Here is a 6348-nt window from a genome sequence, read left to right on the forward strand (position 1 = left end):
AAATAATCTTCCCCCTTCTTTTAGAGAGAGTCTCATTATGTAGCCTTGCCTGACTTGGAAATGCCTATGTAGATCATCAGGCTTGCCTTGAACTCACCTATGCTCCTGCCTCTGTTTCCCCTTCCTTGATGGAATTAAAGGGAGTCCACGTACCTCATCATTTGTGTGTGTGTGTGTGTGTGTGTGTGTGTGTGTGTGTGTGTGTGTGTGTTAGTTTGTTTTTGTTTTTGTTTCTCTGAGGCTGGGTTTCTCTCTGTATCCTTGGCTGTCCTGAACTCCCTTTGTAGATCAGGCTGGCCTCAAACTCAGAGATCTGCCGGCCTCTGCCTCCCGAGTGCTGGGATAAAGGTATTCACAACCAGCACCCGGGTGATTATTTACTTTTGAGGCTGGAGAGATGGTTCAGCAGTTTAAGAGCACAGTTATTCTTGCAGAGGACCCAGGTTTAACTCCCAGCACCCACATGGTTGCTCACAATGATCTGTAACTCTAATCCCAGGGATTTGACTCCCTCTTCTGGCCCCCACAGGCTTTGCATGACTGTGACACACAGACACACCTGCAGGTAAAACATACACATAAAATAAAAATAAAGCTTAAAATATTTAGTCTTGGGATAGAGAGATGGCCCAGCAGTTAAGAGCACTGATTCCTCTTCAGAGTACCCAGGTTCAATTCCAAGCAACCACACAGCAGCTAACAACTGTCTGTATTTCCAATTCCAATACTCTTTTTTTGTACAGACACACATGCAGACTAAATATCCACACTGATAAAATAAATAAACCTTTTTAAACATTTACTTTTATTATTTTTATAAGTGTGTGTGTGTGTGTGTGTGTGTGTGTGTGTGTGTGTGTGCGCGCGCGCGCACGTGCGCATGAAGAGCTGATTCCGGAAGTAGAAGTGGTTGTGAGCTGTCTGATGTGGATGCTAGGGACTGAGAGCATTACACGCTCGTAATTATTTAGCCCTCTCTCCAGTCCCACAATTAATCATTAGTTTGAAAGGCACAGGCACAGATCTGGTCAGGCAGGGTAGTGCAGGCTTGTAACTCAGAACTGAGGAAGTTGAGCAGGAGGATCTTGAGTTCAAGTCAATGGGGGTGACATAGCAAGACACTGCTAAGGGGTGGGGCAGAAAGGAGGAGGAAGAAGATCATAAATATCAACGCTGGGGGCCAACAGAATTGTTCAGCGGGTAAAGGTATTTGCTGTCAGGTTTGCCTACCTTAGAAGATAACTGACTTCCACACATTGCTCTTTAAATGCATGCTAGGGCATGAGTTCACCACCTAACCCCAATAAATAAATGAAATGTAATAAAAATATTTGGAGCTGGGAAGATGGCTCTGTGGCTAAAGTGCTTGCCGTGAAAGCATGAAGAACTGAGTTCTGTTCCCAACACCCACATACGTTTGGCATAGGAATGGGCAGTGGTGGTGCACACCTTTAATCCCAGCCGTCGGGAGGCAGAGGCAGGCAGATCTCTGTGAGTTTAAAGGTAGCCTGTTCTACAGAGTGAGTTCCAGGACAGCCAGAGATGTTACACAGACAAACCCTGTCTCAAAAGCAAGCAAACAAACAAACGTTTGGCACACATCTCTAGCTTCAGAGCTCCTGGTGATGGTGGTGAAGACAGACAATTCTAGCCAGCCTAGCTAAAATGGTTCCCTGAGAGACCCTGCCTCAAAAAAATAAAGTGGAGAAGAAGCTACAGAAATAGCTCAGTGATTAGGGGCACTTGGCTTGATTCCCAACACCTACACAGTAGTTAATGAATTATCTATAATTCTAATTCCAGGAAATTCCTCTTCTGACCTTTGTGCATAATAAACACATGTGGTATACAGGCATATAAAAAGGCAAAGGGCCACAATCATTAATTTCTAAAAAAATAAATAAGGATCTGGATGTGGTGGCACACATATTTAATCCTAGCACTCTGAAGGTAGAGGGAGGAAGGTCTCTGTGAGTTCAAGGCTAGCCTGGTCTACATAAGAAGTTCCAGGCTAACCAGGACTACAATCGTAAGATCCTGTCTCAAAACAGCAGCAGCAGCAACAACGACAAATAAGGTGGAGAGTCACAGAGGAAGGCCCTGGACGTTGGTCTCTGGCGTCCACATGTGCACACACAGGCAACTGCAACTTCACTGAGCTGTACAGAGTGCATATACACGCGTGAGTGGATCTGCACTGTTGATGCATGCACAGCCACATCAAGGACCCCTATGTCTCACCTCAGACATGGAAACAGCAAATCCTCCACCAGCTCAGGCTCAGGGAAGTGGCAAAGCCCTGGGCAAAGAAAGAATATTGACCGTACAGAGAGTATCAACCACATCAAGCACAGCCTCCCCACAGGATGACTTCATCCTGAGACGCCCATGTAAACCGCCCACTGAAACTGGGTACCGTGCTCCTTGTTCAGCTGTACAAAATAAATGGTCATTCCTCAGCTCAGATGTGTACAATAGACGCGCTGAGTTCCCAGGCTGCCGTGGCAAGTGTGGCTCCATCACAGAGGATGGCCCACACGACCCCAGCCTCTTTGTTGGTGTAAATCTTCACTCCCTCAATTCCTTCAGTCCCTAGTAGTGCAGAACACAGCAACCAACAAGAGATTTAACTTCTCCTAGCCTTCCATTTAATTACATTTTAAAAGCGTTGTCATTTCTCCTACCTCCTACCTCTCAAGGTACCTGCCCTGGATGTAGTTTTCACTGCCTCCTTCCTGGCTTCCTGGAGCTTCTTCTTTTTCTTAGATTAAAAATAGATTTCCCAGTTCAGTCCCCAGCCCCCCCCCCCAAAAATAGATTTCCCCCAACTCAAGGCCAGCCTGGTCTACAAAGTGAGCCTAGGACAGCGAGGGCTATTACACAGAGAAACCCTGTCTCAAAAGCCAAAAAAAAAAAAAAAAAAAAAAAAAACCAAAAAAAAAAACCATAAAATATATTCTGATTATGGTTTTCTCCTCCAAATCCTCCCAGATCCTCCCCCACTGACCCAGATCCACATCCTTTCTTGCCCTCTATTATTAGAAAACAATAGGCATCTAAAAAACCAAAAAGTTATAACAAAATAAGAGAAAAATAAGCAAACCTGAATAGGACAAAACACACAAGCAGAAAAAAAAGCAGAGAGAGAGAGAGAGAGAGAGAGAGAGAAAGTAACACACATAGGCCAGAGACACTCATTGGCAAACAGAAATCCCAAAGAAACACAAAATTGGAAACCATGATATATAAGCAAAAGACCTTTAGGGTAAGAAGAGAAGAAAAGAAAATGTTCAGTAAACCATTATGAGATCAAAAACCAACCAACCAACCAACCAAAACCAAAACTCACAGCCAAAACCTTCCAAAAATACTACCGGGTTTGTTTTGTGTTTGCCAGTTACTGTTGGGCATGGGGCCTGCCCTTGCCGGCTGCTTGCTGTCGCTGAAATAGACAAGTTCATGAAATCTGGGAAAGTGGTGCTGGTCCTGGCCAGATGCTATCTGGATGCAAAGCTGTCATTGTGAAGAACATTGATGACGGCACCTCAGAGCCCTTGTGGCTAGAACTGACCGCTATCCTGGAAAAGTGACAGCTGCCATGGACAAGAAGAAAATTGCCAAGCGAGCCAAGATCAGGTCCTTTGTGAAAGTTTATAACTACAGCCACCTCAGGCCCAGCTCTTGTCAATGAGGATGCGTTCAGAGACCCAGCTTTGAAATGCAAGGCCAGGCAGGAGGCCAAGGTCAAGTTTGAGGATTGATACAAGACAGGGAAGAATAAATGGTTTTTCCAGAAGCTTCGCTTTTAGGTATATTTTTTTGTTTTAATCATTAAAAATTTGTTAAAAAAAAGAATAGTTTGTGTACCCAGTGAGCCTCCAATTGGATAAAAGTAATTGGCGATAGCTCCTGGGTTAGGGATGTGGCCTTTGTCCACTTCCACTCTAAGCACTGGGATCCTGTGCATGCTGCCACAGCCTCTGTGAGAGTTCACATGTCCCGCTGCATTTAGAAGGCCCTGTTTCCCTGATGTCCTCTGTCCCCTCTGTTTTCTTTCTTCCACACATTCTCATTACAGTATCAGTCAGAGGTGCATTCCAGAAAGAGCAACCGCTCTGCCTTGACAGGAAGAGTAGTTCTTCAGCTACTACAGGTTTCCCATTTGACCTTGTGACATGGTAGCCTCAAGGACCTGGCTCATGCCACCTCTCCCAACTTCTCCAAGGGCTTCACACTAAGTCCACTTGCTGTGCTGCTTGGCAGTGGCTGTGGACGGCTTGCCTTCTGTCATCTCACCCCACGGAGTCCAGCTGGATACTCCTTCTCCTAACTCCAAATTCACTCCTCCTGTTAGTTCTTGTACTCTATCATTGCCCTAGCACAGCATATCAAGAAAAGTGATGCACACAAATAATTTGGAATTTTTGAGAATAAAAAAGGCACGCATGCTTGTTGAATGGAGCTGAATTGGATGTACCGATCTGAGTAACCGGGAAGCAGAGAAGGGATGCCTTCCAGAGTGATTCACAGCTGCAGGTGATCAAATTTCTCCACAGTAAACATAAATCTTACATTGCTGTAAGCCTGGGGATTACCAGACTCTCTTGGAACAGCACGCAAAAAACAAGCACCCTCTTATGCTAAGTGAAAGCTAAGGAGTTACTATTAGGCCTGCGGAATATGAGGCAAATTAATAAAAATTACTTCTTTATCATTTGTAGAGTGCATCTACTTAATGCAAAACACAGACATCTTGCTTCATCTTCAAGCTTTTAGCAAAGACAAACAGAATATAGGTAGCTTAATTCAGGCAGGAATTAGTACCTATTAAACTTTATCACACAATTAATAGGAAGGAAGAGTTTCGGTATATTTGAAATTATTTTGTTAAAACAATTCATGCATATGGTGCACACTATCAATGCCCAAAAGTAGGAGGCATAACAATACAGGAAAAATTTGTGGTTTCAAATATTTATGGTAAAAATACAAATGAACTGGGCATAATGACAAGCCTGTAAGGACAACACTAGGAAAATGGAGGTTGAGGAGTTCAAGACTAGCCTTGGCTACATTACCCCAAGTTCTGTGAGAGCCTGAGCTATATGACATCTTGTCTCATGAAACTAAAACCAACTGTCTTAGTCAGGGTTTCCACTGCTGTGAAGAGACACATGACCAAGGCAACTCTCATAAGGACAACATTTAATTGGCGCTGGCTTACAGTTCAGAGGCTCAGTCCATTATCATCATGGCAGGCATGGCACTGGAGGAACTGAGAGTTTACATCTTCATCCAAAGGAAGCCAGGAGCAGACTGTTTTCAGGTAGCTAGGAGGAAGGTCTCAAAATCAACCCCACAGTGACACACTTCCTCCAGCAAGGCCACGCCTCCTAACAGTGTCATTCCCTGGGCCAAGCATATTCAAACCACACCAACCAAGCATACATGCATATCCTAAAATTCCAAGCTTTGCTGGGCATGGCAGTGTACAGCTTTAATCCCAGCACGCAGGAGGCAGAGGCATGCAGATCTCTGTGAGTTCAAGGCCAGGCTGTGTTTCAGTAAAAAATTTAAAAAGGGTTTCTTTTATCCTGTGCTAGCCAGCACCATAGGGCCACATAGGGACACATGGCATCTGCTGGATATTTTCATCTCAGTCAGCAAAGCGTCTCACCTGCTAAGCTCCATCCCATTTCACACTGCCAATGGCTACTGTCTGAGCCCTGCAGCCATCTCTGTGCCCATCCAGTCCCCAAGGCGGGTCGCTACCACGCCAGCTTCATGCAGAGACCGCCAATCTCGCGGCTCTCTTACTGAGGACTCTGCTCACATTTCCAGCATCCACCCCCTGGTCCCAGCAGCTGCTACCTCTTGTAACTCTGCTGATGCTTTGTTTATATTCCCAACATCTGCCCCCTAATAGTTATGGTATAAACTCCCAACAGCCCGTTAAAATCAAGACTCAACAAACTGCAACCCAACAATCAGATTTATATGTTAAATTCTCAATCCACAGTACATCTACATAGTAAACTCACAACCAATTGATAAGGCTATAAACCGCCCACCTAGGTAAGATAAATTTGCCTACAGAAATCCATCCCAGTTACCTTGGCAATTCAAGACCACCTGGATCTGGGTCATTCTTCTCAATCTCCATCTTGATTCTCCTTCCTTCTTCTTTCTGGCCTTACAAAAGCTTTGTCCCCACCTTATTTTTTTACTGTCCAATCATGGCCTTGACCTAACTGGAGCTAGTCCTCACCTGCATATAGACAGGTGGTCTATATGCACACCTACACACCTGGTCTACACAGAGAACCCCAGGACGGCCAGAACTGTATG

This window comes from Rattus norvegicus, chromosome 6 (assembly GCF_036323735.1).
Source record: "Rattus norvegicus strain BN/NHsdMcwi chromosome 6, GRCr8, whole genome shotgun sequence".
Taxonomy (NCBI): domain Eukaryota; kingdom Metazoa; phylum Chordata; class Mammalia; order Rodentia; family Muridae; genus Rattus; species Rattus norvegicus.